The 20,407-nt window shown below is 42.7% G+C and overlaps 1 protein-coding gene across 5 annotated transcripts in view; it reads right to left on the bottom strand.

Moving 5' to 3' along the window:
• Positions 1-20,407, bottom strand: part of RIPOR2 (RHO family interacting cell polarization regulator 2) — a 100,026-nt gene that overhangs the window by 70,337 nt on the left and 9,282 nt on the right. For 2 of the 5 annotated variants that reach the window (XM_039325489.1, XM_039325487.1), the window contains one exon: positions 16,965-17,035. The exons of the other annotated variants lie outside the window; for them this stretch is intronic. The gene's annotated coding sequence lies outside the window, so the exon portion shown is untranslated. The remainder of the gene's footprint in view (positions 1-16,964; positions 17,036-20,407) is intronic. 5 annotated transcript variants of the gene reach the window in all.

The following is a 20,407-nucleotide window of genomic DNA, read 5'->3' on the forward strand; positions in this document are numbered from 1 at the left end:
CCCTATGTTTGACATATAGTAGAACAAAAAGAGTAGAGGTTGTTTTCCTGATGGGCTGGTTTGGGGTAAAAGATATTATTATGTATTCCTTTCCTCATGAAATAATCAGTAGTATATACTCATTCTGGAGCAAATGATCACAAGGATTAACCCTGTTAAACTGACTATTAATGATTTAATATATTTTCTAAACTAAGCTGGACTTCTACATTAAACTGGCTGGATACTAGTTATCAATAGAAAAAACTCAGTAGGTCAGGAAAAAAACAGGAGTCATCTACAACATACAGTGTATAGAACACAGGTCGGCAACCTGCGGCTCCGGAGCCGCATGCGGCTCTTTGAGCCTTCCCCTGTGGCTCCCAGCCTCCTTGCCTTTGCAGAGAGAGACAGAGACAGAGAGGCAATTGCGCTTCCCTGCTTCTCTCTCTCTCTCTCTCTCTCTCTCTCTCTCTCTCTCTCTCTCTCTCTCTCTCTCTCTGTGTGTGTGTGTGTGTTTGTGTTTTTTGTGTGTGTGTGTGTATGTGTGTATGTGTAAAAGAATGCACTCACAGTGTTCCCCGAGGAGCTGAAAAGCTTACTGGGCGGAGCTCCTCCCTTTGCTGCATCTCTGCAGGAAGCAGGAAGGGCAGGAGAGAGCTAGCTAGCCCAGCTAGGCTGACTCAGGAATTCTGGGAGTTGAAGTCCATGAGTCATAAAAGAGATGAGGTTGCTTACCCCTGAGCTTGTTGGACAACAGCTTGAAGCTTGCCAGGTGAGCAGCAGATAGGAGGGGGGAGAGAGAGAGAGAGAGAGAGAGATGGAGGGAGGGAGAGAGAGAGAGAGAGGAAAGAGAGAGAGAGAAAGAAAGAGAGCGGGGGAAGAGGAGTGGCAGACCAAGGGCAGATAGAGAGGGAGGGAGAGAGAGAGACAGAGAGAGAGACCCTTTTGACGTCTAAAATGAAGATAACACTGCATATATCCTTTTTTTACCTGTGTGTGTATGTGTATGTGTATATATACATATATACATATATACATACATATATACATACATACATATACATACACATATACATATATACACACACACATACACCACACAAACACACACACACCTATAATAAAGGTAAAAAAGGATATATGCAGTGTTATCTTCATTTTAGATATCAAAAGGGTTTTGCGGCTCCCAGTGTTTTGTTTTTGGTGGGAAATGGGTCCAAGTGGCTCTTTAAGTGTTTTGGGTTGCCTACCCCTGGTATAGACTATAGCACCCATTATGTAGGACAGGCAGAAAATTAGCAGAGTATATCCCTGAACACCAACTGTCAGAAGACACAATGAAAATTCCTTAATTTCAAAACACATGGACAAACATAATCATACTTTCAACTGGGAAACTATAAAGATCCAAAAAAGCTAGTGAGTTCCTAAATGTTTATGGAGATTCTCAGTCATCCAGGTCATGGTTGTCCCAAAGGTGCTTTTTTTCAGGAGACAACTGGATTTTCTTGTTTTTCTTGAAGATGTTTCGCCTCTCATCCAACAATGGCCATTCCTCACCATCCAGACAGAGCTGAAGAAGCTTCTTGGATGAGAAGCAAAACTTCTTCAAGAAAAACAAGAAAGACCAGTTGCCTCCTGAAAAAAATACCTTTGGGACCAGGGAGTTCCTAGAAATTTGGCACTCAAATAAATCAGCCATCAACAGGCACATAGAGATAAACCACATTTACACATCATTGCAAAGAGATAATAAAAAAAGCTAAGAAGGAAATAAAAAGACCAGAACATCTCTTCAACAGCAATCAATATCCAGGGATTAACACCAGACACACACAATCAAGCAGTAAACAATACCCTAATCAAGGAACTATCAAGGAGAAACACACACACACACACCCCTACAATGACAGCAAGGTATTGTATATAAACAGGGAGCAAACACCTCTCTCTTCTAGCATCGAAGATGTTACCTAGTCAGCTAATGAAAAGCTTATAAGCAAATAACCAGGTCACAGAGCATCAAGGACATCCACTGAGCTGTGATTAGTCACCTACTGAATGAACCCTGGTTGAATGGATTCATATAACAAGTTATATAATACAGTTTAAAACTACTCATGGTTGGGTCAGCGCAACAAGTTAGACCAAAAGCAGAACAGCCACATTATGTTATAGCATGGCACAGAAAAGTCCAGAGGCATTCAAAATTCTAGATGACTTTCAGCATCTTCCTTTTGAAATATATTTTCTTCAAATTTTAGTTTTTGTGTTTCTGATTTAATTTTTAAATTTGACTTCTCTGTTCTGCTGCAGAACAGAAATCACTATGCATCATTTTCAAATAAAGCACAGGAGTGTTTACACATTTTACATTGTTATTAAAATGTTAAAGAATGAATTAAGTCTTGGAAGTTCTTTCCTTCTTATTACACTAGTTCTCCCTTGGATTTGGACCAGTTTTCTATGTACATCCCTTTCAAAGCACCAGAGATCTATTCTCTTGACAGGCCTTGTTGCTATTTTTTCCGCAACTTAAAAAAAGCATCAAAAGGTGGTTTTCTTTTGGGAAAACAACTGTCACCTACATGAACACACACAACCCTGATGAGGAATGTCCTCACTCAAGTTCTTTATTCAAAAGGCCCTTAAGAAGTCTCTCTATTCTTTTCTTAAATGGCAACCTTATCTACAATACAGGAAACCTCTCTCTCTCCCTCTCCCTCTCCCTCTCTCTCTCTCTCTCTCTCTCACACACACACACATGACGACACAAAAGAAGGACAGAGGCAGAGAATATGAGATGACATTGTGGAAAAAAATGTTTCCCAATTGTCTCTTTGTTTGAACTGTTCATTTTCTTAGTGGTTCTAACCTGAATGGTTGTAGATTTCTCCTTTGTGTGCTGCTCTAAGATTTTCCTGTTTTCAAGCTGCTGCAATTCTTTTATACCTTAACTTTGTTTGGAAAAATTTTCTGCCTTTTTCTCTTCCTCTTCTTAAAGAACTCAAAAAGTTGTCACAAAGTAGGTCAAATAGAGGAACCTTCCTAGTGCAGCATGTCAAAGTGGGAAAAATTAGCAATTAATACAATTTATTCCCAACAACTCACAATCAACACCAATCTACCTAGTTTATATGGAATAAATATAGAACAGGCATTAATTAATGTAAAATTCAAATCATGTTTCTAACTGCAAGGTTTATCTTGGAAACCAGAAGTTTATTATGCACTTAGAAGATGATATACTATCCTGTCTGAACCGAATTGAAATGTATTCAATCCATTCCCAATTTTGTAAATTCCAGCTTTAGATAACAAAAAATATGAAGTCCACCCCAAAACTTTAAATTATCTATGATTTTAGCTATGATGACCGTATAATTACATATGCCCAATTGGATAGACTCTCATGTGATCGAGAGATGGACAACAAAAATATCTTAACCCCAATTGGATCATCGCAGCAAAAAAACTGAACAAATATTAATATCTCTAGAAGCAATCACTTTGGATATCAACTTTATCCAGATGAATAGAATAATAAAATTCTATTAAATAAAATAAAATGAAAGTGAATAAAATACATGGGCACTCATATTAAAGAACAGCAGTAAATTCTAGAATTTTGCCATTAGTACCAAAGAATCAACCTAGTGCCAAAAGAACTAGGTTTCCCACACCGCCATTTAGGCAGTGAATCCTAGAAGGATGCTGTATCAATCAAGTCAAATCTATTAGGATGCACAAGACTAGTAACAAATTTACACTTTTCTATTATTCAGGTTGACCTACCAATCAGTTAGTTGTTATGATTGAGATGATATGGTTGTTCAAATTCCTATTCAGACACAAAGCTTATTGAATGATTTCTCACTGGGCATTCTCTCAGAGAAATTCTGGAAATTGTTGTGGAGCTCTCTGGAGAAAAGAGCTATACCATACAAGACCCTTCCTTCCTTCCTCCCTCCCCCCCCCTCCACAGAAAGAGAAAGGGGGAAAAGCACACCATATAGAAACTGAAATGAAATAATTTGCATCATATAAGAATTGACAGATGGATATATCTAAGCAAGCAAAAATAGATTTTATATGAAAATAGAGCTGGGAAATCACAAGTATGTAAAATGGAGATAGTCAGCAAGGTATATGGAAAGACTCTCTTTTTATTATTATTATTAAGTTCTTTTTGTATTGTTTATTTTTAATACCCTCTCCACCTCCCAGAGTTCCTGTCATGAGATGGATGGCTATATAACTAGTTTAAATAAATCAGATTGTGGGATGGAGAATGGTTACCTATCATATCATTTATAGTTTCCTAAAATCATAGCAATTTGTAGAAGAGTGCCTTGAAATTTATTGTTGATCCTTCTCTTAATACCACACAACTTGCATAATGGAAATAAGCATATATACATTTCTTAAAAACCAAATAAAGTTTATATTTAAGAAAAATGTGTTTCAAATTAACTGGCACTTTCCCCTACTATTGTTCTATGCATACTCTGGTTGAAAAGGGGAAACTGCCTCACATTTTTTGTACATTTTAAGAAGTTTCATAAGATATAAGCAAAACCCTGCATTATAGCTATTAGACCAAACCTTAAAATCTTAATCTTCTTAAACAGTGTTTTTTCTCTATGTAACGCCTAGGTAAATGGAAATTTTCACATGCACCTTTCCGTAAAACTTTGAAGTAGTTCCATTACTTCAATGACAGTAACTTGGGAATAAATGTTTTAAACACTTTCATTAGTATTTATATCAAACTTCAAAATGGTTGTGGTGCAAAATGTCCTTTCCCTTTACCAATGATTGCTACATCAAATGTCCACAGAATCTTCTGAATAATTTCAACAGCGCTGTTGTTTCCTTTTTTTATGAACCACAAAATAAGGAGTACACATGAGAACGGAACCTGTGGTAAGGGAACCCAACCACAAGTAATGCCCCCCCCCGCTCAATTTCCATTCTGACAAAAAAAAAAAGGAAAAAGAAACCTCTGAAAGAAACAAATGTGCAGAAAAAGAAACTCTAACTTCAGGAACTACTGCAATCCTAAAGCCGGATTGCTTCAGATTCAAGAGGTTGAACAGCAAAACTAATTCTTACATTACACATTTGGAAATGTGAAGCAAAATAAATTTTATACATATGTTGTCATATGTTGACCTTGGCAACTTTAAGATGTGTTGACTTTCAATCCCAGAATTCCCCAGCCAAGCTTGAGAAACATTGCCATTGATAAAAGATAACAGTGGGGGAATCCATATTTAATTAGTCTGTTTAATTCCAAGGGGTAAACACTTTAACTTATGCCAAAGTGATATAAACAGAGACTGAGACTGATTTAAAGGAAGATTACAATGCCTAAGCATAGCCTAGCCTAGTTATAACCTAGCCTAGTTGGATCATTCTATTAATAGGTTATAGGGCTTTACACATCATGTTATTCACAAACCACAGCTTGCTTGTCACACATTATGTAGCTGTTTTCACAATTTATACTAAGTGAAAAAATACAAATCTTATTATGGCTTAACATAATGTGATAGCTTCTCTAATAAGATTTACTATACCTTGTTATTATATACCTTTCATCTAAAGCAGTGGTTCTCAACCTTTCTAATGCTGTGACCCCATAATACAGTTCCCCATGTTGTGGTGACCCCCAAGTGGGTGTGGCCACCAATAAGAGGGAGTAGGACAGCTAGGGAAAAGGGAAAAAAATGGCGGACAGTGTGGTTTGGCGACCCCCGTGAAATGGTCATTCGACACTAAATGGGGTCCCGACCCACAGGTTGAGAACCACTGATCTAAAGACATGTGAAAATTAAGATGTGTATATAAGAATACTAAAAAAAACATTTTTCTACAAATGTGAGCAGCATTTTTATGAACTGTGCTTAAACAGAATGGAGAAGAAAACTATTACATCATATCTGGAAAAGGTCTACTTGCATATAAGTCCAAGTACCACATTAATTTATTCTAAAATTGGCTCAAATAGTGGTAAATTCGTTCAGATATCTACTCAATTCTTATACCAGCAAGCTCATAGTGGTTTCATTTTAAATTGCCTTTTTTAGGGTTATGTTGACAGAAAAAAAAATAGAAGGGAAACGCATCCATAACCAGTTACTCTAAAATATTGAAATGTTCGTACAAAAAGCAAAATGACAGTTTTATTATAAATTCAAAGTAAGATTAAATATCAAACAGCAATAACTAATAATCCATTCCCCCCAAGCATTAAAACAATAATAGCAGCACTGTAAGAATTATCTAACTTTCTGAAGTGAAGAGTTCAGTAGGCATAGAAATCTTTCACAGGAAGGGCATTCAACAATAAAGAAATGTTTGATGCCAGCATGAGTACTTTGTGGATGGTTCATAGGATATAAAGCTTATCCAGCTTCTACACAGAGCACAGCATTTAACATACAGCATTTTGGATTAATAGGTACTTTGAGAATAGGGTTGGGAGCCTCTATGCTCACAAAACTGTGGCCAATTTCTTGAAGTCACCTCTTGGCCTTGAAAAAGACATGTTTGGTTTAAAGAACTGGAAGAAGCTGTATGCAAATGCCACCACTGAGCATCTGCTGATCCCCCCACATCCTTGGAAGGATCTCATCAATGTCCTCTGCCCCTCCTCCCTTTTATCCCCCCCTGCTTTTTAACAGAGGTACATATAGTAAAACGTAGCTATCATTTTTATTGCTCTAAAAAGTCAATATAAAGAAATAATAAAATATTAATGGATACAAAGTAGAAGAGACACTATTTGTAGAGAGTGAATCTATGGGATCTGCCATTCTTTTAGAAGACGGAATTCATCTTCCAAATGAAAGGCACCCACAGATTCTTTTCCTCTTGCAGTACCTTCAAAATGTAATCTCAAATATTTTATAACTAGTGTTCTCCTCCTGAACCACTTTTATGCTTGTATTAATAGCTATTTTTAATTGTTATATGATTACTTGTATTGTTATTTATTGTCTGATTTTAACATTATTAGGTTTCTTGCATATTATTTATTTACGACAGATCTATTTGTTTTATGCCATCTTATTATGCAATAATGTAAAATGCAAGGGCTGGGTTTGCCAGGAGCATGTGAATACAAATCTGAAAACTAAATACAGTGAAAACAAAACACAGTATAATGTTTTGTGCTTCACTTTCCATGAACTGCAGCCAGAAGGCCAATAGCAAGAAACTTTGTGAGTGGAGTCCAAAACATCAGGACAGCAATGGTTTTGGAAATATTACCAACTGACTAAATAATTCTGGAGACAACTTCAAATAGAAGAACTCTGTTTCTTCTATGACATGCTACAATCTTAGGAACAATGCTCATGATATAATTGGAAATGCAAAACTGTTTCCAGTTAAGTCTAGATCTCTGAGAATATACTAAAGCATTGAAACGATAAAAATATTTTATCATTTTTTTAAACTGATAATTCTTAAAACTGATAGATTTGCAAGTTGACACGTATGTGTATATTGTATGGATTGTATAGCAGGAGCTCAATTGACAATACAATTTCTTCTTTTCCAATGGCAATCAGGCATCCAAACATTTTCTTATCTACCCCAAATTCACCGGCTCTGTATGCATATGTTTATCTGTCAAATGTTTCACTAGAGTTTCCAGTGATGTATTCTTATGTATGATGATTACAGCCCCCATAAATATCAGCTATCATGGTTTCTGGTTCATATGAAGTAATGAGACTAGGAACATGTGGTTTAGAAAGGCTTATAACTATTGGGAGTTAAGGCAATTTTGAACCATACAGTTCAATTTGAAATCTTGCGCAGTCTCTAGGAACAAAAGGGGCGTTGTCTTACCTGAACGCCTTTTCTCAGCACAGAGATGGAGAATCCACCAATAGGTTTGCTCTGTCTTCCTGCTCTTGAGACCAAATCAGCCAAACTTGCCACACCCCATGTTGCTAGGAGAACCCAGTCTTGACGAGGGCGAAAGCGGATGACGACAGTTCAAAGTGTTGGCTCTCAGACTCCTAACCCTGGCCTAACTGACCCTAAGGATGGGAGTGGATTCTCCATCTCCGTGCTGAGAAAAGACGTTCAGGTAAGACAACGCCCCTTCTCCAACACAGGAGATGGAGAATCCACCAATGGGACATACCAAAGCCTCACTGTCCCAATGGGAGGGAAACAGACAAGGCCGGATCCAGGTCCCCAGAAACCACCTGAAAGACCCTCTGACCAAAGGAGGTGTCCACGGAAGCAAAGTCGCAGCCCTGCAAATCTCCTCGATGGGTGCCTGAGAGGCCCATGCTGCAGAGGTCACAGCGCTGAAAGTGGAATGAGCTGTGATACGACTTGGAGCTGTCAGGGAAAAAGACTGGTACGCCTCCGCAATGCAAGCCCTGATCCACCTGCCTATAGTGGAGGCAGACACCTTCTGTCCCAGAGAGGCAGGGTGAAAGGAAACAAAGAGGGCCTCGGACTTGCGAAAGGACGCCGTTCGCTTGATGTATCGGCATAGTGCCCTGAGGACGTCCAGTGTGTGCCACTGCCGCTCCAAGTCATAGGAAGGATTAGGACAAAAATCTGGCAAAACAATCTCTTGGCCCTATGAAAAAAGGAGTTGACCTTGGGCACGAATGTGGGGTCCAATCAAAGGACCACCCGGTCCCGGTGGAAGATACAGAGGTCGTCCCTGACCAACAGTGCCGCAAGCTCAGAAATGCACCTGGCTGACGTGATAGCGATCAGGAAGGCGACCTTGTGGGACAAGGACCGTAAAGCACAAGTTGTGATAGGCTCAAACAGAGGTCTGGCGAGAGCCCGTAGGACCCGAGGTAATTCCCAAGAGGGGTACCTATGTACCACGGGTGGTTCTGTGTTGGTGGCACCTTTGAGAAAGGCGTGTATCCTAGGATGCTGGACCAAAGGGACCAAAGTGTCTTATTTGGCGGAAATGGCAAAGATTTCGGCTTTCTTAAAAGAACAATCGCAAGAGAAATTTCTTGCTGTTTGGGATAAATGGATAAAGTTTATACAATTTAAATTGGATATAAAAAATATCATCTAGCTTTTTTATAACTTTTATTTTTATATATACACATATATTTTAGTGTTATATTCTTTTTTTCATATAATTTTTTAAAATTTTTTTAATTAAACCTATATTCTGCTCTGGGAAGCTCCGGGGGGGGAGGGAGTGGGGGTTTTGGGGAGGGTTGGGGAAGGGTTGTTTTGTTTTGTTTTGCTTTGTTTTTGTATTGTATTGTTTTTTTTTGTCTTTTTGTAAAAATTTATAAAATTTTTTAATAATAATAAAAAAAAACCAGAGGTCTGGCGAGAGCCCGTAGGACCCGAGGTAATTCCCAAGAGGGGTACCTATGTACCACGGGTGGTTCTGTGTTGGTGGCACCTTTGAGAAAGGCGTGTATCCTAGGATGCTGGACCAAAGGGACCGAATTGGCACAGGTAAGTAAGGTTGATAGTGCCGCTACTTGCCTACAGATGTTGTTAGGCGCTAAGCCCCTATCAAGGCCCTCGAGTAAATATTCTAAAATCTGTGGAATTGTCAAGTCATTCCTCCATGTGGAGTCATAGATGCAATTGGTTGCCTGCCTTCGAGAGGCCTGGATCATGGAAATCGCTCTTGTCGAGAACAATTCCTGGGTCATGATCCGGCGTTCAAGTGCCAGGCGGCTAAATGTAGCCACTGGGGTTCTGGGTGTCATAGAACTCCTGGTGGAGAGACATGCGATCCGGTGGGATTTTCCATGGAGGAGAGCGGGAGAGGTTCACCAGGTCGCTGAACCAGGGTCTCCGAGGCCAGTATGGGGCCACAAAGATTATCTCCGTTCGTTTGCGAATGACTGCTGGAATCAATGAGGGGGAAATGCGTAGAGTAGACCCTCCAGCCATGGGGCTCGAAGGGCATCCGTCCCCTCCGCCCCGGGGATGGAAACCGGGAAAAGAATCTCAGGAGCTGAGCGTTCGCCGATGAAGCAAACAAATCGAGGACCAGTTGGCCAAACCTTTGTGACATCTCTGCAAAGAGATCCGGATACAGACGCCATTCCGAGTGATCCACGGTCGACCTCCTCAGGAAGTCCGCTTGCCGGTTTGCCTCCCCCAAAATGTGCTCAGCCCTGAGGGAGGAAAGGTTGGACTCTGCCCAAGAGCCCAGTAACTGGGCCTCGGCCATGAGGGACCTGAAACGGGTACCCCCTTGCTGGTTCACATGGGCCTTTGCCGCCACGTTGTCCGTAAGAACTAGCACGTGCTGTTTCGCAACTTTGTTGCGAAAGTGGCAGAGAGCCAGGTGTATGGCTCTGAGCTCCAACCAGTTGATGTTGTGGCGCAGGTCTGCTCGGGACCATTGGCCCTGAGCAAACTGAGACCGAAGGTGAGCTCCCCAACCAAACAGACTGGTGTCTGTCGTAAGTGTGAGACGGACAAGTTCCCTGAAGGGTGACCCTCTGGCTACCACTGGCGAGAACCACCAGCGGAGGGATCTTAGGGTTTGGGTAGGAACCCTCATCTATTGATTGGATGAACCGGTTCCCAACCTCTGGAAAGGGAGCAGAAACCATTGGAGACTCCTGGAATGGAGTCTGGCCCAAGGGACTATGGTAATACAAGAAACCATCTTTCCCAGGAGTTGGGAAAGTAGGGCCAGCGACACTACACGTTCCCTGCATACCTTGAGTGCTAGTTCCCGAATACTGTCCTGATGCTCTTGTGATAGATAGACCAGGCAACCAACTCTGTCTATGACGGCGCCCAGATGTAGGATTCGGGTCGAGGGAATTGTGTGACTCTTTTGGAAGTTCACCAAGAATCCGTGCTGTTGAAGGACCTGGATTGACAAACTCAGGTCCGACTGGGCTGCCAGAAGGGAGGACGACTGGATGAGAATGTCGTCCAGGTAGCACTGAATGTGTACCGTCACCAGTGTTAGGTGTGCCGAAAACACCGCCAGGATTTTGGTGAACACTCTGGGAACCGAGGAGAGTCTGAACTGTACTGGTAGTGGTGGCCCATATAACAGAACCTGAGGAACCGCCGGTGGTTGGGAAGAATAGGGATGTGGAGATACGCTTCCATGAGGTCTATGGATGTCAGAAAGTCTCCTTTTCTGATGCAGCCCAGGATGGGCTGGAGCGTTTGCATTTTGAATTTCTGGTATGCAATGTGGGAATTTAGACCCTTGAGGTCTAGAATCGCCCTCCATCCCTCCGAGGCCTTGGGAACCATGAAGAGGATGGAATAGAATCCCTCTCCCTTCTGACCAACTGGTACCGGTTCTATGGTTCTTAGGTCTAGAAGATGATGAATGGCCTCTTGCATGGGGCCCTGTTTGATTGAATTCTGTGATTGGGGGCAAGAGATGAAGCGCCCCGGTGGGCTGGGCATGAATTCCAGGGACAGATTGAATTGGACGGTTTGGAGGACTCAGGAATCTGTGGTGGTGAACTCCCACTGGTGGAAAAAGAGGGATAACCTGCCACTTATGGGAGGGGCAGCCTAAGAGTCATTTGGACCTCCTGAAGGGGCGACCTCCCCCACGAAAGGGCCGCTTGCCCTGATACTGTTGCCTGGATCTGAAACCAGGTCTGTCGGACGGACGATCCTGTCTGGCCGTGAAGGGGCGTGGAGGCTGTGAGACTCCCAAGCCTGTTCCTGGCCGAAAAGACTGCCTGCGGGCGTATGGGTAAGCGTGCCTATCAGTCTGCCTGCTGAGATGTGTCATGACCTTCCACTTATCCTTATTTTTGATCAAATAAGGATTTAGGACTTCTCCAAATAAATGCCCTCCTTGATAAGGGGCCGCAGCCAGGCGCCACTTAGATTTGACGTCGGCTTGCCAATGTTTAAGCCATAGCATCCTACGTGCTGAGACATTGGATGCAATGGACTTGGATGAAAATCTGGCCACCTGCAAAGTAGCGTCAGAGGCATACTCTGTCGCTGCGACCAACTTACTCAAATCCTGGTGAGTACGTATCTCTTCTGGAGGGATCCTGGCTTGAAGTTGACGAAGCCAAAGGAGAGAGGTTCTGGTAAAGAATGAAGCGCAAAAGGCTGTTCTTACCACCCACGCCTCTGCTTGGTGGGTCCTGCGGAAGGCCAATTCCCATCTCCTGTCCTCCGTCTTCAGTGCCTCAGCCAAATCTCCCAACACTGTGGACGAGGACACTAGAGGGGCCAAAGGTTCATCCATCTTTGGCACCTCCAGGGCATCAATCAAATCTGGCGCCATGCTGAACAATTTTCTGTCAGCTCCTCCCGGAAGGGGAAAGGTACCTGGTGAGACCCATTGCTTCCGAACAGCACTCAGGTGTTGAGTTGCCACCATCTTGAAGAACATCGGATTTGGGTCCGAAGTGGGCAGAGGGTCCGGTTGAGGGGGGCCTCTGTTGGCCGTCGTGCTAGCCTTGCACAGAAGTGGCAGAAAAAGGGCCGGATTGAAGAGACCTCCAGATGGAGGAGGTTCTGGAGGGTCTTCCTCCTCCGACCATGATGTCTGACTGGCTCTGCTGGAAAAGAGGCCCCGCTATATGAAGAACGGGAAGATGAGGAGGGACCATGGTACACAGGAGGCCCTGACTGGGGAAAATAAGATGGAGGCACGGATGCCATTGTCTTCGTCCCGGGCAAACGGTAGGACCTTGTGGCAAGTGCCCAGTCAACCGCCCGAGAGATCAGAGCTTCCAGGTAATCATCAGGGGGGTGCCTGCGGGGTCAATCCCCCTGAGCCCGGCAGCCATGGGGATAAAAGTGGCCTCTGGTCCCGGATGTGCGGTGGTGATGTCATGACCTGCCCTGGGGGAGGGGTGTGTGAACTGGGATGGTCCTGCAGGGACCATACCCTCTGAGTAGAGGTCGAAGGCCCCAGCGGAAGGTCAAAGTCCGGGGCCCCTGCCTGTTCCACTTCTGCCCTGGCTTGTCTCTGCACTCTAGAGAACTCCTTTTCCAGAGCCTGGTGCCTCCTGCTCGCCTATTTCTCCGCCAATTTTGAGGGCTTCCTGGAAATGGCCTTTGCCTTGGCCTTGATCCTGCCTGCCGCCTCCTATTTGGAGGATTTGTGCCTTTCCTGGCCAGAGGATGGGGAGGTGTTGGTCATACATTCAGGCACCGTGAAGTCCTCCATCCTGAAGGGAGCTATCTCAGGAAGTACTGAGAGGGAGCTCTAGCAGGGGATCATTTGGCGGGTTGGCTAAAGCAGCTGGAGCGGGGAAGGTGCGCTGCTCCCCTGGCCACCTGACCGGTAACTCGGTGCCTCCTTGATGACTTGGAGGCAACGAGGGAGAGATCAGTATGCTCGCCGGACGGGTCAATCTGTGGCAGAGGCCGTGACAGCCAACTGGAGCGCAGCCCGCTGAAATGTTTTTTTGGTGGCCAGGTCAAGGAAATTATTTGCACCAGAGAGGCCCAAGTTGTTTGAGCGCAGAGTGGCCCACTGCCGGCCTGAACTACAACCCAGAGCACCTTCGTGCAAGCGTCTGCCACGTGTACAAAATGGTGGCCGCCCAGCCTGCAAACGACAGCTAAAATGGTGGCTGTGAGGTTAATGATGCCTATGCGAGTTTCGAGCGTTGAAGCGGTCAGGGAAGAAGGGGCCGGTAAGGCTGTTAGCGGTTGCGGCCGTGACAAAGGGGTGGCTTTTGATATAAGAAAAGGCCCGACGTTCCTTTAGGCGAGGACGGGTGCACTCAAAATGGCATCCGCCCAAGGCGAAACGCGATCTTCACGGATGGATTGCAATTGCGAGAAAGGGAATGAAGGTGTTTGGCGCTGATGCGAGGCCTATTTCCTCACTGGCAACTGAAGAAACGGCTGGACGAGGAGCCTCCGTTCCCCTCTGGGAATCCAGCGATAGTTCAGCCCGTTTGCGGCAGCCAAAATGGCGGTCGTGACGAACGAGAAGCAATGAACCGGAGGCCAAGGGCCTCGTGTATCTCTCCAGGGAAGCCGAGGAAAGATTAGGGCCAAAGTGCTGAGCCCAGCACTGAAGCCACTTAGGAAGAGGGAATTAAAGACAAAAGGCTGAAGCCTCAGCGATCCGAGCTGCAGCGCTGATGTCAGCACTGAAGGGCGAATGACAAATGACAGCTAAAGGGGGGAAGAGATGAAGGCCGAAGCCTCGGCATCAGTCCCCAGAGCCCTGGGGCTATGAGAAGGGAATTACCAACAAACTATCTGGAGCAGCGCTGTTCCCAGCGCTGCTGAGATAGTTTTGGAGGTGAGGAAATAAAAAATCCATTAATGGGATAGACTCACTACTTGCAAACTTTGAGAGTCAAACCTGTCACGTCTCTCAGAGCTGGAGACCAAGTCAAGACTGGGTTCTCCTAGCAATAGGGGGTGTGATAAGTTTGGCTGACTTGGTCTCAAGAGCAGGAAGACAGAGCAAACCCATTGGTGGATTTTCCATCTCCTGTGCTGGAGAATATTCTATTCACAGTTTATTGTAAAAATCCTCTAGCCCAGTGGTTCTCAACCTTTTTAATGCCGCCACCCCCAACCGGTCGTAAGTCAAGGACTACTCAACCGGTCGTAAGTCGAGGACTACTCAACTGGTGCAGCACCGTTTCCAGAATGGGGACTTTTGGCGGGCTCAGCAGGACAGAGACAGCCTGGACAATTCCTATTGGCTTTTGAAAGCCAATAGAATTAGACTCTATTCAAGAGAGTCTATTCTATTGGCTTTCAAAAGCCAATAGAATAAAAGGGAGTAGCACAGCTAAGGAAAAGGGGAAAAAAATGCGGACTGCGTTGTTTGGTGACCCCCGTGAAATGGTTGTTCGACCCCAAATGGGGTCCTGACCCACAGGTTGAGAACCACTGCTCTAGCTATTTTATCTGTTTTTAGAACACACATATATAAGATAGGAGGAGGAGGGGTTTGAAACATAAACAGTACCTAATTTTTCTTATGAAATATTTTGGTCTGTAAAACTGACAAATATACTTTATTCAGACAATAATTATACATTGATTCAATTTACTTAAAATGTTTTCAGTAGAGTTAAAAACAGCCAGATTCAAGGAATGTAATAATTCATGTCTAGGAGAAACAAGTAGACAAAAAGTTAACACCTTATTGGCAAAGATTGGGGCAATATAACTATATATAGGACATATAGACTCTGATTAGACAACATAAATTTTATCAATGTGTTGGACTAAACCTAACTATAAGATTGTTGTTGTTCAGTCACTAACTCATGTCCAACTCTTTGTGACCACATGGATCATAGCACATTAGGCCCTCGTTTCCTAGAGTTTGACCAAATTCATGTTCATTGTGTCAACGACACTATCTAACCATCTCATCCTCTGCCATCCCCTTCTCCTTTTGCCTTCACTCTTTCCCAACATCAGGGTCTTTTCCAATGGGTTTATACAAATACTCTGCTTAATTATCATTTGATCAGTGATTGTTCCAAGTTATAGTGGCACTGAAATGACAGTTATGACCCATCCTTGAAGTTCCAGCCATTGCAGTTCCCCATCACATGATCAAACTTCAGGATTCCCATTTTTCTGAGCACACTGCATACTTTGACTTGATTAACACAATCTAAGGTTTTTTTTTCTAATCAATAATGCACATACTGACTTCTGTTTGGTATTTTTTGACTTTTTCAAATTTGTTAAAAGAAGAAATAAAACCACGAGAATAAGGATCTTCAACTGAAAAATTTAAAATATACTAGTTTTATTCTATTTATATAAAATATTTATAGATATAAATCATAAATCATACATGAAGAACAAAAGCTGACGTGAAACTACAGGATAGCAACTTTTGCCCTCAGGAATCTGAAACTCTTAGGCTCCCACACATATGCTGTATATAGCACAGCTAAAAACTGCCAAAGGTTTATAAGAATGGAAGCTGAAATGTCAAACCATCAACTTGGAATGTAAGGTATTTCTACCCTTGAAAAAAATGGAAATATCAACTTCAGATATTCACTGTATAATATATATATTATATATTATACACACACACACACACACACATATATACACACATACTCCAAAAAATACAACAGATTCTTTTAGAAATATACACTGCAGCAAATTCCAAATTCTGTAATTGACAATTTACCTTGAAGCAGAAAATAAAACTGTTAACTATTGTTAGTGCAAAAATATTATACACTGCAGCAAATTCCAAATTCTGTAATTGACAATTTACCTTGAAGCAGAAAATAAAACTGTTAACTATTGTTAGTGCAAAAATATTGTAATGTGGTAATTTAACTAGTATAAATAACAATAAGTTATTAGTATGAAACACCTAGGGGGTTTGTGTCTTCAAGTCCATGCTGACTGGGGTGACTGCCTAGAATGATTAATCCCTAAAATTGTTTTGGAAAGGTTTTTCAGAAGTGGTCTCTCTCTATGTCTGAGAGAGAATGGCTGCCCAAAGTTACCCAGCTGGCTTGGTGCCTAAGGTGGGACTAGGATTCCAGCCCAATGCCTTAACTATTAAAGCTAATTGGTTCAGTAAAAAACACAGAATTGTGTAAAATATATTTTCCAGGCAAAACATTCATTTCCCCAATAAATTATCCAAGACAGAAAGAGAAGAATCTCTGGCTTTTCTAACTAGAAATCTCTTCTGCTGCTGAAGGGAACTATCACAATGCATTTTTATCAATATTCATTTCACCAAAGAAATTTGATTAATTTGTTTGTAATAGCAACTAGAGCTGAAATAACAAAGGGAACTAATTAAGATGACCCAGATTTAGTATACACAATATATTTTCACTAGGAAATGTTAAATGTAAACAACCAAAACATCTTTCACTATGTCTTGCTTTTATAAATATATTATAAAGCAAAAACATTTCTAAATGCTTAGCATCATAACGATTTCTATCTGGATCAACTGTCTTTACAGATATTATATCAAACAGGCAAACCACAGACGGTTTTTGTTTACTTTGGGGACTGAAACTCACCGCTGGTTAAACTGCTTCCTCCGTATGTCAACTTGGTTCACACAGTAACATTTCCCAATGACATGATATTCCTATATTGTGTTGAGATCAGAAGAATGCTGGTTAGATTGACACCTAATTACTGTGAAATGAAAAACAAAGGATCTCTAATGATAGCGATTTCTAAATACCTGATGTTTCATTCTAGGAGTCTTTAGCTTGGAAAGCATATCTTAATACAGGTTCATTAATGGGGTCATTCTTCTTTCTTTTTTTTACTGAAAGGTATGAGTTAATAGTCTCCCACTTTTAAATGATTTCAGAGTATCACACAGCTTCTGTATGAAGCAAGGGGCTGAGTATGAAATAACAAATGATTACTCACTTAGAAATAGCTCAGAATAATTTTCTTAAGAAAATTCTTGTTCTTCTACAGCAGTGGTTCTCAACCTTTCTAATGCCGCGACCCCATAATATAGTTCCCCATGTTGTGGTGACCCCCAACCACTTATACATCACCGGGTGCCAGGGGCGTGGCCAAAGAAAAGGGGGAAAAAATGGCAGACAGCTTTGTTTGGCGACCCCCCGTGAAATGGTCGTTCGACCTCAAATGGGGTCCCGACCCACAGGTTGAGAACCACTGTTCTACAGGATACTCCTGTGGAGCACTTAAGAATAAAAGTGGGGCTCTAATCTGAGACTCCTTTAATTATTTTCAAAAACTTAATGCATTTCTCAAAGGTTTATAAAATCTTGCTATTGTTAGTATTGGGAGAAGAATCATCAGGTGAATATATTCTCACACGTATTCCTCTTTGGACTCATTCTCATGTTCAGCTCACTACTGCTGATGTTCCCCATAGTAAGCATGTACCCCATATTAAGTGTCAAGTGGATTGGTCTTTCTCAAATCTTCTCCCAAGTACCAGGAACAACTCACCCATTTTCATCACAACTGTCGATTTCTGACTCTTTATGATCCAACAGACATCATCTTGCCAGGATTATCTGTCAGTACTTGCTACTTTGAGATCTTTTAAGTTCATACCGTTTTATTTTACATGTTTTCAGCACTGAAATTCTACCAGCATGTTCATTTCATTCTGTAATCCAGTTATAACTAACTTAGGAAAGGAAATGTCAGTCAGTGGGTATGTTCATCTGGCATATTTATCACCAACCCACAGGTTAGTTACAAATACACCTGGTGACTGCTTCCACAAGTGACATGGCTACAAGCCATCCACCAATTATGGACTCAGTAAATAAGGTAGTTAGTCAATAGGAGAGGGATAAGAATGCAATCTAGTAATCTAACGATAAGAATGTAATCTAATTCCTTAAGATACATTGATACAATGGGGGTGTGGCACTTTGGAGGTGCTTAATGGAGTAGGTAACAGCCCACCTCCTTCTGGAGTACATACGTTGCTACCTCCCTCTCCACCTGGTTAATTTTATTTTAATTGAATTTTAAAGTTTATGATCCTTATTTATTGTTTTAATGTTTTATAGTACATTTTAATTGGATGTCAGTAAGCCACCTAGTTACCTCTGGCAAGATGGGCAATATACAAGTTTAATAAATAAGTAAAATTCAGAAGCATAAAATTCTCTTAAACTTACTTTACTCCAAAAAGGCAAAAAGAGAAAAAAAAAGAAAAAAGTAAATGCATCGATTTAAGTTTCCAATATGTATGTAAATTTCCCTGATCTATTGTGAATCATCATCACCATGTTTGTTGTGATTACAAACATGCCATTTTTATATTTGACTCCGTTGCTGAACATACATAACAATATGAGATTAATTGTTGCAGAACTATTACTGAAACTATGCAAAAAATATGCAAAGGTACCCTTAGAGCAAGTATGCTTTAGTCCTCCTCACTCTGCCCTATTTTGTGTTTTTTCCTTATTTCTTTTATTAAACTAATGAAAAGGAAATGTTGAGGACACTTAATTTCAGAGTACAATTATGTGTAAAACGCTAAGGAGAAAGGGCAGCTGCACTAGGTGTGTTAAAAATTCGTGAACAAGGGTTACAGCGAACCATCATTACTCTATCCCAGGGGTGTCAAACTCAATTTCATTGAGGGCCGCATCAACATTGTGGTTGCCCTTGGGGGGGCGGGTGGGTGTGGCCTACTGGGAGTAGACCCGGCTTTGTATCCAAAGCTTCCTTAGCAATAGGATGGGACACCCCCAGGGTAGGCCAGGAGGAGGGGGCAAGGGGATGGTGAAAGGGCAGCAGGGCAGGACTTCCCTCAGACCCTCTCCCTCTCCTTCTTTCCTTCCTTCCTAAGTACAGAATGGTGGGAAAATATTTGAGATGAGGGAGAAAAGCAGGCAAGAAACGCAGCTGGGGAGGTATCACCCTTCGTGAGGAATTAAGAAATGCACCATCACCTGGAAATAGCCAGCACATGGCCCTCACCTACTTCACATATCTGGCTTGGTGGGCTCTGGGAGAGGGGATGCCATGAGCAGCATGAGAGTCAACATTACCTGCGCAATGCCACCCGGCCCCCAGCCAGCCCGGTTTCGGCAGGCAGCAGGGTGCTCTCCTCACAGCGCCGAGAGGTTGAGCTGGGCAATGCAAAGCTCATCAGCTTTGCACTTTGCTGCCTGCTGAAACTGGGCAGACTGGGGGCTAGGCAGCATTGCACTTCTCATCAGATTCGCGCCCCCCCCCAGCTCAGCTCTTGGCGCTGTGAGGAGAGTGCCCCGCTGTCTGCCGAAACCGGGCAGGCTGGGAGTTGGGTGGCCTCGGGCTTCTTTTTGGATTTGCGCCGCCCAGCTCAGCCTCTTGGTGCTATGAGGAGAGCGCCCCGCTGCCTGCCGAACCCCTCCCCCAGAGTCCATCAAGCCGGATATGTGAAGTAGGCGAGGGCCATTTGCTGGCCACTTCCAGGCGACGATGCATTTCTTCATTCCTCACAAAGGGTGACACCTCCCCAGCATGCACCCAGGGGGCATGACTGACGCAGCAGGGACTGGTTCCTCGCTGTTTCCAGACGGCCTTGTGGAGCTAAGATTGAATGCGTTTCAGCATAGATGGCCACCACAAAATTGTACATTGGCTCCCGGCCAGCCTGGGCCAGGGCCAAGGCAGAGGGGGTCGTTCCCTCACTATTTCCAGGATGGCTTCGCGGGCCACATGAAACCACTTCGCAGACCGCATCTGGCCCCCAGGCCTTGTGTTTGACATGTCTGCTCTATCTCTTCTTTTTTAGTTTTTGCATCTTTTATAATGGATAGATAGAAGGAAATCAATTTTTGGCAGTCTGCCACTTGATAAAGAATATAGATTTTTAAAAATCAGGTTAATATTTCATTCATACTTCACATCTTATTTAATGCAATAATTTATATAAGAAATCACACTGGCTCCAAAGAAATCTAACAGTGTGACAGAAACTAGTACTATTACCGGTATGTTAATAGTACAATCTATTTAAAAT

The sequence above is a fragment of the Crotalus tigris genome, unplaced genomic scaffold (genome assembly GCF_016545835.1).
Source record: "Crotalus tigris isolate CLP2741 ecotype Arizona unplaced genomic scaffold, ASM1654583v1 scf7180000024337.5909745, whole genome shotgun sequence".
Lineage (NCBI taxonomy): Eukaryota > Metazoa > Chordata > Lepidosauria > Squamata > Viperidae > Crotalus > Crotalus tigris.